Here is a 16841-nt window from a genome sequence, read left to right as displayed (position 1 = left end):
CATGTAAAATGGATTGTATTGCATGTCCTTCTCTACTATTAGATAGATTTGAAATCTTCAGAGTGGATACAACATTAATTAATCACTGAACTTCATTTTAAGTTGGTGTCTTCAAGAGCCCCATTCATTAAATTCTACTTCTTTCGTAAGATTTTTGTCCATTGCTTGACAGCAGATTTTAAGGCTTAATTTATGAAATCCCATCAAAGCTACTGAAATCTATAAACATAGGTGAAGAAAGCTTCCCCCCCCCAACCAGGAGATAAGTGATGACCATAATTAATTTATTTGAATTCAGTATAAAACAACGCCTTTATTTTCATTCATTATTAGAATGATACATTTATTTTTACACTTTTAACAGTCTGTTGTTAAAGAACACTGATTTATGGTTTGAAAAGTTAAATACAAAAAAGGTTAAAAAATACATTGCTTTGCATATTAAACCTGTGCTTAGGATATATGCCCAATCCTAGCATATGAGTGCCCACTAAGATGTTCGAAAGCTGGTTTTGCAAGAAAAGTTCACTTGATAATTCAAAATTCCAACTCAGAAAATACATAATTTTTTAAACATATTGCTTCTTGATTTCTCCTATTATTTTTTTCTGTCATTGTAAACTGACAGGGACTGTTTTTTCTGTGTTTAGACAGCACCTGGGCACTGCAGCCCTGGTGAGTGACTGAGGCTCCTGGCAAGAGTGAAAGGCAAGGATTTGTAACATATATCTAGTTTCTAAATTCTGAGACACTTCTATGCTGTGTGTCACTGCCAAAAACAGCTTTACCATAATCTTATTTACTTTCTTCCCTTCTCCATACACATGTAGTTTAATATGATGAAATGGGGATTGCAATCACCTGGTTTGTCTGGGAGACAATTAACAAGAACTCAGCTTTTCTTCTCTCTGTTCCTGCTCTCTACATCATACTTCAGGGAAACACACAAAATTTGGGGCAGCTTTGGAGATAGAGATAATTCCAGTCTTGACTGTGTATTTTGGCATTGCATATTGATTCCATTAGAAAGAATAACTATTTTTTGCCTTGGCTTCTGAATCAGCCCAGCCACAGAGTTTCAGGGTCTGTGAATATTTCAACTTGCTATCAAAGTCTTTTCTTGTGGTCCATGTGCTAAAGAAGACCAATGGCAGTATGAGGCATTTATATCTCAGCAGAAGCTTACCAGAATTTAACAGGACAAAGAAGAATTATTTCATCAACTATAAGTACTCATCCTCTCAAAATCATCCTGCAAATTTATATATATATATATATATATATATATATATATATATATATATAAAAAGAGTCTTGTAGAAAAAAAAATGCAAGAAAGCTATTAATGCAAAGTGTACAAAAGCCAAGATTTAGTCGAGTTTCAAGATAGTAAAAGGGATGTAACACTTAATTACATCTCTGGAGGCTATCTGCAGAGGTATCAGCCAACAAAAACGAGGACGTGCTTTAAGAATTGTGTCCAGTTTTCAACTCCACAACTCAAAAGAGACATGCACAGACTTGGGAGGATCCACAAGAGGGCCACAAAGATGGTTCAGTTCCGGGAGAACCTGACTTACAAGGAAAGCTGAAGGAATTAGTTTCTCTCATGAGAAGACTCATGTGACCTCATCACAATTTTCTAGTACTTAAAGCGCAGTTAAAATGCAGACAGAAGGTCACAAGGACACACATGGAGAGGACAAGGGACAATGGAATCTAGCTTCACAAGGACAAGTTTCATCTTGATATAAGAAGTAATTTTTTCACTGTGAGAACAATCAGCAATTGGAACAATTTCCCGGTTATGTGAGAGTCTCAATCATTGTAGGTTTTAAGATACCACTGGAAAGGGTACTAGATAATGTCATTAGGACTCCCTTTCACATGCAAGTTTGAACCAGATGAACTTTCTATCTTTTCCAACTTAGGCTCTTCTATTATTCTACAACCCATCTACTACTTTTTGTTAGCATTTGGACATGCATTATTAATCAGTTTACTTTTGATGGGTTCTTTTTTGTTTGGTTGCTTTTTGTTTTGTTGTGGGGAGGAGTGTTTTGTTGAGATTTTTTGTTGTGGCTTTCTTTTTTTTTTAATTCAGGAATTCAATTCAAGCCTGAAATTTAGAAGCAGATGAGACAATATACCATTTGCTTGCCTAAACAAGATAATACCAGAGATCTCTCCAAAATGTTTTATTATCTCCTTTATCTCATCCTCCTTACGATTCTCCTGGATTCTAAATCAGATTTGATAAATTATTTGAGGATTTGGTTTTGACATGAAGAATTATCTTCTGCCATAGCTCCAATTCATAGTCAACACTGAACAAATGGCATATCTGCCTCACACTGTGATTTTCTGGCTGTATAAAATAGCAAAATTATCATGTTGCAGTGACCTCTTTCTTTCTGTGATGAAGAATCATGCTGATGTTTTTAATAAACTAAATTGGCAGGAATAAGAAACTGGAAAAAAAAATTCTACAGTTGAGAAATCACAGTAAAATGAGAGGAAAGGATTATAAATATCAACCAACAAAATGTAATTTGTGAATCAGCTTGCATAGATTTCGTGCTATCTTCATTTGACGTAACTTTAAAAGACAAATCCAGCACATAAACCCCAAGGATCTAAAAACACTGTAAATTCTAGTTATCACAAAAAAAAAAAATACTCCAGAGGATATTCTGATTTATTCCTAAAGGCTGGAAAAACTGCATCCTAAGGTCAGAAGTAACTGTCAGAAAAAAAAAAGAATTACAGAGAAAACATCTTGTGTAACATAAGCCAAGAACCCCTGAATACTTGGGTATGCATAGTTAGGATATATGTGCCAAGAAGAAAATTAGGAGTTCCAAAATATGTGAAGTAATTTCTTCAATAGCTCATTAAAAATATTAATACATCATGACCCCCTTGTTATACAATTTTACCAGTCAAATATTGAATTTTTAATAGGACAATTTGGCTAAAAGGTTGAGAACTTTTAAACTACTTTCAAGAAACAGAAAAACATTACTAAATTAAGAAGTTCAATGAAGAGTAACAGAAATGGTCAGAATGTTGGGACTAATTATAAGGTACAATTAAAAGCGTTGAATACCTCAAACTTAGCAAGGGGCTAACTGAAGGGCAATGTAACCAGTCTCTGACATTTCTTTAAAGATGTTAACCTCAATATGATATGGATAAAGTAAAACTGGAAAAAAATGAGTAAGTATAAGTAAAAAATTAAGAATAAGCATTTCCAGGTTTTCTTTATGAAAAATTAAGGAAATTGCATTCCATAGGGCTATTTGGTACATGAAGCATTATTATAAAAGTGCAGATGTATTGTATGAACCAGTTGGCCACTTTCTTATTTAAAAAAAGTTTTTTTTTTAGTGGAAAGGGAGCAAAATTCATAATATTGTGATCACTGAAAAAATATATTTCCAAGAACTCAAGAAACAAGTCAAGAAAGAGTTTCTCATTGCTGCTGTAGTTACCACTTACTAGAACAGTGAACAAGTGCTTTGGAGAATGAGGGTGAGCCATGGCATTCTCCTGGATTCCTGGATAAGATTGCTATGGAAAGAAATTCTGACCAACACAGCCACGGTCTCACTGCCAGTACCAAAACCTCCCTGAAATTATTGGATTCTTTCCATGGACTTAAATAGACTCTGACATCTGCCAGAGTGAAGTGAACTTATGGATAGCACCCAAAGTTCAAGAAAGCCCAGAGGACAAGGTCCTGACCTTTCTATGCCTAACCAAGGGAAAGGAAAAAAAAAAGGAAAAAAAAATTAAAAAAGAAAAGAACAGTAAGGGACGAGGGCAGGCAGAGGCATAAAGGAGAATAGGAACTCTGGGCTATATACCTCTTGGAGAAATTGATAGGGAAGGGAAGAGATATGATCGAAGGAAGCTGGGTCAAGGAAGAAGGAGGAAGATGAACCTGGCACAGCAGAGAGAAATGAATAACACAGTTGGAAGCCCCTTCATGGAGCTCTGATTAAAGCTGAAAGGGTTCAACATCCTCCAAGTACCTCTCCCACTTTGTTATTCTTATTGCAAATTCCAAGAAAATTGAAAGCAAAAAAGCAAAGAAAACAAAGAGGAAAGCTTTTGCTCTGGTGGCAAGAAGCAAGTATGCTAGTCATGAGAAAAAGAGAGAATGCAAATCACAGACCAATAAAATACAGTTTCTTGCATTCATAAGTTAACACTGAAGAGAAGGTTTTAGCTCAGAAATACACTTTGTGGTTAAAGTGAAAGAAACATAATCCAAAAAGATCATTAGCTACAGGTCTGGTAAAAATGGTTCTCTATTACTCATGAGCATGCATGAAGCAGAATGGGTGGCCTTAGAAAGGGATTATGAGATGGGAAAAAAAAAGAACACCCATATCAGAAAACTGATGAAATCCATAATAAGAATAAGCCTACATTAAAAATATTTTAACCTAAGACTGCACTAAGAGAGCCTTACAATTTTTCATCTTGGGAGATGGTGAGCAGACCAGCTTTGACTATCTATGAAGACACAGTTCCTCACCCAGGCACAGGTCATGGTCCAGATGGCAGGCGCTTCTCAGAGCTTTCACCAGCAGTGACTTGAGTGAAAGGGTTTTGCCTCTCTTCCCCTGCCAGCCAGTCCAATCACTAATATTTATTCAAATGGGATAAACAGTAGAAACAATTTTTGGAAGAAAAAAAATTCAGTTTATTAGGACTATGGAAACTCAATGCTAGATATTTAAAAGCATAATCAAGCCACTTAAGTCCAGCCATAACATTTAGATTCTATTTAATCCTAATGTATTTTTGTAACTGATTTTTGATGAATCAGCCTTCTAACATTTTTTATGTAAACTGTTCTTTAGACTTATATGCAATACTATCCTTTGTAAACTGAAATGCTGGCATATATTCCTGCCACAGTTTACAAGTAGCCTAACTATTTACCCTTCAGATTACTCCTAGATTTTTTGATTGTAAATAGCATTCAAAAAAAAAAAGAAAGTGCTACCTTTTGGCATACTACTACAATAAACCCTTAGAGATCACAAAAATTCCCTCTGTTAACATTCTTGCAAGAAGGCTAATCTGAACCTGATGGGTTAGCTCAATTTTGTTCTGACTGTTTGCTTAACATATGCATTAAGAACAGTTTGGGAAATTACCTACATTATATATGAGCTACTTCAAAGACTCCTAGAGTTTGTCAAAAGTCTTGTCATCTTGCAATGTTCCTAGTTGATGAAAATGATATTCTTACCTCCAGCTGAAGTGAGACACACGAATAGCACAAAATTCAAAACAGGCAACAAAGCAATCTCTTAAAGGCTTGCTGATCTCCCATACCAGGTCTGCTCTAGAAAAAGGGAAAGAACCTTTCATTTTCTCATGTGGCCTGCCTGCTACAGCAATGTATACTTCCTAAACTTCAAGACACTTGCCTCTATCTACTCCCATAAAAGCTTCCACGCTTACATGTTTGCCCTTGTGCTACAGATATTTTCATCCCTGTCCAGTAAACTGGAGTGGTCCAAAAAGTCAGAGAGGCTACAGAAAACAAAAGTCACAGTCTGTGTTAACAGGATAAGCTGTGAGACAACGATTTGGCTTAGCTAGCTTTAAATATAGTGAAGGGCCCAAAAATGGTCTGTTAGAGCAAAAAGTCTCTAACCTCACCTTTTAAGAGGAGCAGAGATTATAACTATATCTTGCATCACTTCAGCTTTCCAAGAGATCTTCCCACACTCTACACTGCGGGTGACAGTGAGAGCGGTAATTTCAGTGAAGCGTCGATAATGTTCATTCTGAATTTTGGTGCAGTCTATAATTACAAGCTCCTACAGAAGCTTTCAGGTCTACTTAACTTAATTTATGTATTTCTCAAAGTAAAGAATCACAAAACATTACCTCTGAGTATAACATCCTGCTTAACATACAGAAATACATAAACCCCTCCAACACATTGCTACATTAGGCACCACACTGCAGGTCCAACATCATGTCACACAATTTTTAGCTAGATTTTTAGCTAGTACATTCTATATAAACACCCTCAAATATCACATTTGAAATGCAAACATACAGGATAAGGCATCATGAAATAATATACTATGTCTCTATCTAACATAATGTAACACAAAGACAAAGCAATACTTTACTTTTCTCATCAGCCAATTAAATCTTGCTCAAACAGGCACTATACATAGTTAGGATTTAAGGAGTGAGATATTTTGAAGAGTTCAGACAAAGCTCTATACAATACTAAAATTTAGATAACAAATGTAACAAGGTTTACCTGGGGACACTTTTAGCTCATTCCCACATATGTTCCTTAAATGTACTTTGTTCCTTGGTGGTGCAGAAGCAAATTAACAACATGGGAAATCGACTAAGGAAAACAGAAGGTGTACATTAATTTCACATCTAATTATTACCTAATTTGCTCAGGCTCTGCCAGAGTAATCAGCACTTGAACAGCTTCACTTGTTCCCAATGAGCCTCTGCAGTGCCTGTGTTTAAAATTCCAGGGGGGCACAGTTGCAGCAGGATGAATAATAATGACTGCAGGGAGCCTGAGTCTGGTTTGGGTACTCTTTCCATGGGGCCAGAACTACATTCCTTTATAGTACCAAGAATGACTAGGACATTAATGGTAGAGCAGATAGATGTAATTTCTTTCTGGTAGATGTGCTGCACTAGCATAAGACTGAAGGGGAGGATGATGCAGGTGAAGTAGCTCCATTGGTTTTGTGTTGCTGTAAAATTTTAACAGTATTAAGACAAAGTCTGTGTTATTCACCCTGGAAAAATTATTTAAGATAAATGAATCTGCATGATGTACTATGAACTAAGGCTTTGGTGCTCTGATACAAACAATATGTAGTGTTGGGATATGACAGGTTCAACTAACATTAAATAAAACACGAATCACCTTTGACAGACAGATGATGTGAAAGGCTGACAGGAAGTTTTCTACATGCTGCCTCTTTTGCAGATAAAACTTCTAAACACACAGCACAGTTCCTTATATGTTTGATCCAGATTGTTTTTCATTTCCTTCTGTGCCCCATGCAGGTTTTAATTTGCTGTAACATCTGTCTGATAAAAAAATCTTACATTTATACAAAATAAGTGAAAATTTGAAAAAAAAAAGCTTATATAAAGATACAAACATCTTCTACATCCTATCCTTATTATATTATCCTAGGTAACAGAAATTGATATATAACCTAGAAAATATAACCTAGAAAATTGATATATAACCTATTGACCTAGAAAAAGAGGGACATATGAAAAATGGAAGGCATTTAGGACCAGATTCTTAAGATCTGAGACTAAAAATTGGTATGCAGCCTTCTGTTTGGCTCTTTACTCTTCAGTCTCACAGTGCCCACTGACATTATCTAACTCAGCTCTAGAAACAGGCAACTCAAAACAAACCTGCTTCTAGGAGAATTTTTAGTGGCTGAGAAGCAGGCTAGGCTGAGTAGGGCTTTCCTCTTCTGCTGAAGATTTGTGAAGGAGGCTGGGATTTGCCAAAGAGGGAGGGAAATCCAACAAGTGGAAAATTGACTCTGGAGAGACACTTGGGTAGGAGTGAGTTGTGGAACTGTCTCTATTGTCAGGACTGATCATCCATTTTATATTAAACAGTGACTGGACTTAATAAAAAGAAAAGTACCAACACTCCCACATCAGTACTTAACCACAGTGCTACAGTCAAGCTTCATCACTGTGTCAGATTTCAAGGAATTTGTAATTCCTTTGGGAAATGAATGCTTTCCTTCCCTTCCTTTCCCTTCTCTGTTGAGCTCACAAAATAGAAAGCTTAGAGAGGAAGGTTTGCCTAAAAAATGCAATTTCAATGGTTCTTTTTGGCTCTTAGGTCTATTCTGGAATTAAATCAACAAAATGAGAGTCATGCAGTCTATTTCTGCAGAGGTCAGCTCATCTCACTAAGCTTAGGATCATATCATAGAACAACAGAACATTTATTTAGTCTCTAAATTTACTCTCTTAGCTAAGTATTAAGTCTTTGATGGATAGGAATTGGGATGTTGTGGTTAACATGCCAAAAAAAAAATCTGCATGGGGTAAATGACAAAAAGAATAAAAGGTTCTGGTCTGAAAAGTGAGATTCTTGGCATTTATTGACTTCAGAAACAATTGAGAATGTGCAATAACACTCAGGAGTGATCTTCAAGTAACCTCTGAGGCAAAGCATTACAAATATAAACTAATTTTAAAAGACGAGTAAAAACCATAAAATCCTAGCAGAGCTTATTTACTGTTTTATAACAAGATCTATGCTTCTATAAAACTTTGTGGAATTGCACCTAATTTACCACAGGTTATTTCTTGAATAAAAATTAGGAAGAAAGGGAGTAATACTTTCTCTATAAATTTATATTATTTTCATCACAGTAGGTAACCTACCTATAATAAAAATCCACCAACTCTGTTTTGTAATACTGTGTTTATTGTATTGAATTATATGCAATATAATACACATCAATACCATATGATGCATAAGCAGTAAAATAAAGAGTATGAAACACAATGGCATTACAATTATTTAGTGCAATAAGCACTATAAAGCATCAGAGTAGCTAGCAAAATTATTCTAAAAACTAAGCAGGTATTTTTAAAGTGTTCTGAGAGCTTTGCCAAGAACTACTCATCTGTGAGTATATCCTCCTTCCTCCTTAAAACTGGGGTTGAGTCTTCCACTGGTGTATTTTGATAGCTCCATCAGCATAAATCAAGTTAATCAACCTACATCAGCCTAGAGTCTACATCCACATGAATTCTTCCCTCCACCTACTGCATTATTCTCCAATGCAAACTCAGGAACCTCAGTTAAGCAAAAAAGAGTGCACTGAAAGGGACTCAGACTTTAAAATAGTAACTATCACATTCTTAGCATACTTTTTGTATTACAGGAGTGCTCCAAGGATTCCAAGCAGAATAATCAGTCTCCAGTCAAATCACAAGTCCACAAAATCCATCTGACACATGACAAAGGGCTGAAGATTACACTCAGCCTTATCAAAACAGAATATGCTCCCATTTGCTTTGACTGTAAAGCCAGTTATGAAGTTCCAACCCCCATCAAGAGTTACTTTTACTCCAGAATCACAGCTCTTTCCCCCTCAGTAGCACTGATTTGCACACCACAGGTCTGGTATAGTAAACAAGACCATTCACAAGTCTGGGAAAAAGATACCTTCTGAATCAAGAGACCTGAATCTCATCTTGTGAATTCAAATAAACTTCTAACCCAGGAGAACAGGGACTCGGCATGTGTTTTTTCTGGGAATTGCCCCAGAGAGGTGCAGAAGTACAATTGCCTGGATTGAGAAGGCGGTTCCCTGAAAAAAAAAGAATGGAAAAGATGAATTTTCTGAAGAGGAGAAGTGGGATCTGGACAGGCTGGACAGATGGACCAAGGGCAGTTGTCTGAGGTTCAACAAGGCCAAGTGCCACGTTGTGCCCTTGGGTCACAACAACCCAGCAGTACAGGCTGTATGATAAAATATGCATTACAAAATTTGTAGCAGTCAGTGAGCAGGTGTATCAAAATACAGAAGTGTTTGTCTTATTCCTCAATGAAAGGAATTTGACTGACAAAATCATGTCTCTATTGGAATTCCACTCACATCATGAGGGCACTAAAAAAATACCAGTGAAAATATTAAATGTTCTTCTTGTTACACGGGGAATATTTTTCATGTCAGAGAAATGTATTTGCAGATTTACTGAATCAAATTCATCCTTAACACTAATATTCACTGGAATTATATTGAGATGATGGTGGCATATTGACTTCAATAATGCAAAACTATAACACTTTTTTTTAAAGAAATTAGATTAATTATCTTAAGGAATGTGTGTCACCAATAAGATTCCATTGCACAACAGATTCTGTTACACAACAATCTTAAAATGAATTTTTTATTATTATGTTTTGTGTATGAAGGCATTCAGGAGTGGTGTTTTTCTTCATCCATTTTTGTTTCAGACACTGTATTTGTTCACAGAATCTCCAAAAAATTTTCTCAGATGTAAAATTCTGTTAGGATCACAGACATTATCTAAGCGGAGTAAAAGAAAAAAGTAAAAACAAGTGTTTTCTGGAATTTAAATAAACACTGTTGTTACCAAGCAATGCTTTGACTATTTCTTTAAAACATCACTTTGAGGAGGAGGTCACAGTTTGCTAGGACACAAAACATTTGAAAAATAAAGCACACAGTTCATGTTACTGAAAGTACACCAAGGAATAAAGCATGGCAAAGGATGGGCCAAATTCTGTCTTCCTGAATCTGTTATGAAGAGTCCAGCTTCAAATGAGCAGCAAAGAGCACAATTTGCTTACTTTTCAAGCATTTTACAACATTCCAAAAATGAACAGAACAAAGTTATCTGTGCGTCACATCTGGTCATATTAATCTGTACTTGCAGAAGAGACTCTTACAAGAAGACTATAATTTATATTAACAAGAGAATATAAAACAACAGCTTACACAGCAAATTCTCCAGTACTTGACTCCCTGCAAATATTAAGATTACAGACAGCACTTGGTTGATGATCCAGGAAGGAAACTGTATTGTTTGACGCTGGGATTCAGAACTATAGCAGGATAAGCCATTGGGTAAGGAGAGCAGTAGTTTATCTGGACTGGTAAAACTTCCAGAAGACAAATGAGAAACAGGAAAGAGAAGGTGGGGTTGCTCAACACTTAAACCACAAGTAACAAAACCACTTTTGTTAGTAATTAGGCTTTGTAGTTAGTGTTAGGTTTTGTAGTTATAATGGTGTAATAAAGGAAGTGATACCAATGACACATTTTAGGGAAATCTAAGAGGGAGCAGAAATGCAAAGAGGAATACCAGTCAGTGTCTGCAAAAGAATACCACATCAGCAGCTCAGAGGAGCTGATGAATGAATTCTGAAATGTCAATGTGACAAGGAGAGGAATGAATGCTGATCTTGAGAGGAAATCTTAAGGAAGTTACTTTAGCAATACTTTACTAAGGATGAACATAAACTGAGCAATTATGAAAAGAATATTCAACTTCAGGATATCAAAGTATTGTTTTGAGGGGTAGCACAAACAGTCATTGGTAAAGACAAGAAGAAAGATGGACAATTCTAAGGCACAGAAATATTCATATACAACTACTAAAAGGGCCACCAGGTTTTCTGAGCAAACTCCTTAAGAAGCACAGTGTAATAAATTGTGTGTGTATAATTTAAAATTGTACCATTTATATTCCATGCATATTTAAGAGTAGAGATTACTTTTAAGGCAAAAAAAAACCTCTCCCTTATTTTTCTCTTGGGATGAAACATTCAGATCTGAAGGCATGCAAGGATTAGGATTTTCATTTGGACCAGTGAGAACTCACAAGGAAGCCCTGTTTTGCACTTTCTTTAGAAGCATGGTCACTGGCAGCTATACAACAGACAGAATCACAGAATAAGGATAGAAGGGACCACTGGAAGTCATCCGGTCTAACCTCCCAGCTCAAGTCAGGTCATGGCAGAGGATTGTGTCCAGATGGTTCTTGAACATCTCCAGTGGAGGAGACTCCACAACCTCTCAGGGCAACCTGTTCCAGTGCATGGCCACCTGCACAGTAAAGAAGTTTTTCCTCATATTCAGGTGGAATTTTCTGTGCATCAGTTTCTGCCCATTGCCTCTTGTCCTGTTGCTTGGCACCACTGAGCCAAGCATGGCTCTGTCGCCTTGACACTCCCCTTCAGATACTCACAGATATTGATGAGGTGTCTTCTCAGCTATCTCTTCTTGAGGCTGAGCAGACCCAGTTCCCTCCGCCTTTCATTTTGAAAGAGATGCTCCAGTCCCCTCATCATCTTCATAGCCCTCTGCTGGACCTGCTACAGGAGCTCCATGACTCTCTTGTACTGCAGAGTCCTGCATCAAAGTGGCATTTCTGGGACAGCAGTACTGGTACTTGAACCCTTGTCCTGGATGCAGTGTGAGAGCAGCCCTAGAGCTGACAGAAGACTTGCAGGCAAAAGAATCACATAACATAATGCAGTTCTGTTAGCAAAAGACAAAGGGGAGGAAAGCCCTGCTGCAGAGACGTCTTTGTAGGCTTCCATGATCATCCATTTAAATTGGAGTGGGATCTGCAACTCCCTGACCAGGCAACTGCTAGCAAAATGAGAGGAGACAAAAGTTCTCTAAATTATTTCATATTTCTAATGTTGATGCAACTACCTCGCCTCAGTAGCAGAAGCATTTCACAACAATGCATTGTACCACATCTGAAGCAAAAGGAAAAATGTTAAACTTTCTTTTTTAATTTAAACCCTGCAATGCTGTGAGATAGTTTGCCTGCCTGACTCCAGCAGTGATTTTAAACGATTAAGATCAAATGGAGGAATGGAACTGAAAGAAACCCTACAGATAGGCTATAATCTTCCTTCAGTGATCACACATAACATTTGTAGTGTTTTGAACTGCTAATGTAGTGTCCACAAATGAGCTTACAGTTCACTTCAGAAAAAGCATACAATACAGGCTTCAATGAAGACAATGAAATGGATAATTTTAACTGCAAGCAATGGTAAATTTTTAATTAAAAATATTTAATACTTTAGGAATCCTCTTTTAGTTTAATTTTTATCATGCAAAAGAATAAACAATTCTAACACTACAGGTCAACATAGTTTCTTCATATTTTCTAGCGATATTGTACATCCTATGTCTACAACAACAATATCTACATCATCAAATTTTGATTTAAACATATTATTAATATCCATAAATACAAATACATTTACATTGAAAAAAATGCTGCATTATAGGTCAATAGGTTCAAAAGTCAGACATTCTCGCAAGTCCTGAATATTGCTGCCACCTTCAGGAAACACATGATAAAAAAGGACCAAAATATTAATTAGAAAAGAAATGGGAAATAAAGTCAAGATCTATGATGCCATTTGGTCATTATGTTGTGAGATTAATTTTCATAATGCCATATAAAGATAATTTTATTATCCTCAATTGCCAATAAAGACCTAAGTCTGATGCTAAGAGATCTGCCTAAGGCCAGTCAGAGCTAATAATACATGTCCTTGGCTCCTTGAAGTTTCACAAAAATAAAGTCGTGGATCAGAAAATAATTTTATTGGCATTTAGATATTTACATTGTCATTGAGGCTTATTTTGTCTTTGATTCTTTGAGGTAGTTACTTAGCATTGCGATATAAATTTTATCACTTCAGTTCCAGTAGCAACTTTTACAACTGAAGCAGAGCACCTATTGAAAACTGCATCATAAAATACAGATGGAAAAATCAGTACCTATATATTCACTAAGTTACATTTTTAATCAATAACATTCCTGATTGGTATTGGACAGGCTGGCTCAGAGCTGGTGCTTTACAATGTTATGCGAGAGTCCTATCGATTTCCTGCCAGTCTCTCACTTTTCAGAAAAAAAAGAGATCAGGAACAGCAAAGTAGAGATCTTCAGTGTTTTTGAAATGTCAGCATAACTGAAGTTTAATCACAAGCAAGCAAACTGACCCAATTTAATTTTTTGATTCCTGTAATAGTTTACATGCATCTCATACCAGCTTAGCTCTCAACAGGTACATACAAAGTGATGTAACTTTAGACCTGTCAGGACACTTTACATTTTCCCTGTTATGGAACTGATATAAATTCTGTTTGCATGTGTTTTAACACAAGACTTCTAAGTGCAGCTGATCGCATCAGTGCTCCAGCCTGCAACCCTTGTGACCATTTACCCACCAGCTCCTTAGAGTTTGTTTTAAAGGAAACATCTATCCAGGGCTTAGTATTTCCCCAGAGTGCACAGGGAGGAAAGGACAGATGGTCTCCAAAACAGAAAATTTCCTTTGGAGTTTATTTAAAAAGATTTTCCCATCAGCCGTAATATTTTAAGCAGTTTCCTTTTTGATATTTATGATTAGATTATGATCTAATGATGTCTTAAAACATGTTCATTGTTCCTCCTAATTTGGGAAACTGCCATAAATGTGATGTGAGAGGGCAACAAATGCCACAGCATTCATACAAGGATTGATGAATTGTCCTCATCTTTTATTTGGAGTCTCTGCTTAAGGGATGTCAGTGTGCAGAAAGGTGGTGACAATTTCTTGTATTACCTCCAGAACCAGAATTCACACTTATTTCTCCTTTTCTAACTTATTTATTCCTTTTCATATCTTAGTCCCAGTTTGGGAAACTCTAAAGTGAGGACACCTTGGCTCCTTCTGATCTTGATTTAGTTCTGAAATGGGAGAACAGAAAGTTGCTTTTGTTTTGGTTTGGTTGGGTTTATCTTAGTCAAGTGGAGTTTGCCTTCCCTTTTAGTTCTTTGGTATATAGTCCTTTGAAAACTGTATCAACCAAGGAAAGGCTGATAAACTGGAATTTCAATAGATACTGGCTATGCTAAATTTTTCAATCAGATACTAACCCCCAATTTCTTTAGTAGGTTCTACATACAGAGTTGGTGAAAGTCTTAGCTAAAGAGTCTTGGAGAAACTAACAGCTGTGCATCAACTACATAAAATCAACATTTCTCCAAGCCTTTATGTGTCATCCAGAAAAAAGAATGGTCTTGTTGTAAGTTAGAGTGAAGAGAAAGAGAAAAGTCAGAAAGAGCAGAAAGAGGGGAAAGAAATTATGTCCCAGTTGTAATGACATGGGCACCAACATAAGATGTTTCCACTACTACCACCAGCTTGTAAAGAGATTCTTCTGTTTTTCACAGTTTCATTTTTTTCTGGTCTGCCACACTGAAGACACTGCATAAACATTTTAAATTTACAGAAATTTGGCATAAACTGATTTTTGGGACATGTTCAAGGTACGGGGAGAAAACCATATCAATTAAATTAAATTTCTCTATAATACTTAAATCACTTACATTCCTATAATGTTTCACACTTTGAAACTCTGCTTACCTTATATGCTACACACTCTAAGAATTTGTGTATTGTTTCCTTTAAGTTTCTATAATTACAGAAGTCAGCACTGTGACTTTCTAACAATGCTGAGATCTTATGAAGACTGTGCCTTCCTGAACCGGGGTTAGGAGCCAGGCTTTCCTGTTTGTATAACCGAGGGAGAACATCTGGAATATTAATACCAAGAAGAAGGAATTCCTAGAGTAAGAGAGAGTGGAATTTCACCAGTGTGAAATCCACACTAACAATTTCACAGTGATTGCAACCTCTCTCATGTGACAGACATCCATCCATGTAAACATACTGTACTTCAGAATGGTGTTGATCACTCTGGAGTATCACCCTTGGAGTGGTATCATCCTCTGCCTGGATGCATCCTAATAATCACGGCCAACGGCATATCAGGTCTGACAGCTTTGCTCACAAGAAAGGGCTCCAGTTTCCAATGGCTGCAAAATGTGGCTAAAGAAATTGGATGCAATACAGAAGGTGGGAGAGGGTAGAAAGGAATGGAGGGATTTCAGGAACATGGCAGGAATCACGAGGACATCTTTCTGTGATGTCACTACAAGTGCAACTTTCTTACAAGGTTTTTTATAAGATAAGGAAGGCTTGTTAAATTGGAGGCTCTTTCAGTAAGGAGTATGAATGCTGAACACTATGTACACTGATTTTTTTCTATTCCCTATCCGCTGTGAAACTGAGATGCTGTCACTTGAATCAGCACTTGTGAAGTGATAAAGGAATTTGATTAGAAGTGTTGCACCACTGCACCTCTCTGTTGGTATGAGGACAGAAAAGCAAACCATTCTGTTGTCTGTGAAAGAAGAGCCTGGCATAGATGTGGAATAAGCTGCTGTAGTGTGTAGCCCATTCCAAACAATGCACTTAGAAGATGGGAAGAGTGCATGGCCAAGCTACCAGGTCTCTGGTCAGTTTACTGGAGCTCCTTTGCAAGCAGTAGCAAGCAGATAATTTTTCCAAATTTATTTTGCAGGTACCTGAGCGCACTGGCCACATCCAAGCACTGAAGAGCTCACTGCTAAAGCTATCACAGAAACTTTGCTGCAACCGATCAAAATCTGGTTTCTGAGAAGCAGCAGTAAGAGAGGTTTGTGTTTCTCCTGAATCGTCCATTTTCCATAGAAATACTCTAGTTTACAAGCTTAATTCTACTGTGCAAGTGGATCCCCACAACTAAGTAGAGCTCTGTTAACCAAAAGGGTACAGGCCCAGTTAAAGGAACAAGTCCTCATGGAAGGTTAGCATTACATGGAAGATTCACATTTAAAGGAAAGATCATCATGGATGATTAGCATCACCCAACATCAGATTCATTAGAAAAATTCAGGAGGAAAGGATAATAATGCATTATGTAACACCTTGCATGCCAGCACTGAAAAACATCATTATGAGTGTTTACGGTAACCAAATTCTGGTTTATTATAGCTGATCTAATAGAAATTATTTCATATCAAACTGCTTTTGCTGTTTTTGTGTTATGCATTTATTGGTTGGAGAGAAAAAAATACTATTTGATATTTTTGTAACATCTCCTTCATTACAGGAGGGAACGGAGAGTTAAAGAAGACTGAAAAATTCCTTGCCTTTCATTATTTTGTTTACTGAGACAACCTGCTCCCCTGCTGATGTAAACTGGGAATAACGGCATCACTGTATTCTTTTGATTTCAGTGGCAAACCTGGGGGCCACCACCCCGCGCTGAACAGAGAGGAGCCTGAAGCCAGGAAGCGCTGAGTGCTCCCGAGCTGTGCCGGGGCAGCCCGTACGGGCGGACACACGGCGCCGGTGGCAGAGCGGCTCCCCGCGGGCAGAGCCCTCACGGCGGCCGCCC

General features: G+C 37.1%; 1 long non-coding RNA gene across 1 annotated transcript; it reads right to left on the bottom strand.

Moving 5' to 3' along the window:
* Positions 1-8470: 8470 nt before the first annotated feature.
* Positions 8471-16731, bottom strand: LOC137470737 (uncharacterized). The gene is made up of 2 exons (XR_010997230.1): positions 15988-16731; positions 8471-9380 (listed from the first exon to the last, which is right to left on the bottom strand). It is a non-coding gene; the product is annotated as an uncharacterized lncRNA (long non-coding RNA).
* Between the last annotated feature and the right edge of the window lie 110 nt (positions 16732-16841).

This window comes from Anomalospiza imberbis, chromosome 3 (genome assembly GCF_031753505.1).
Source record: "Anomalospiza imberbis isolate Cuckoo-Finch-1a 21T00152 chromosome 3, ASM3175350v1, whole genome shotgun sequence".
Classification (NCBI taxonomy): domain Eukaryota; kingdom Metazoa; phylum Chordata; class Aves; order Passeriformes; family Viduidae; genus Anomalospiza; species Anomalospiza imberbis.
This window is presented reverse-complemented; position numbering and strand designations above follow the sequence as displayed.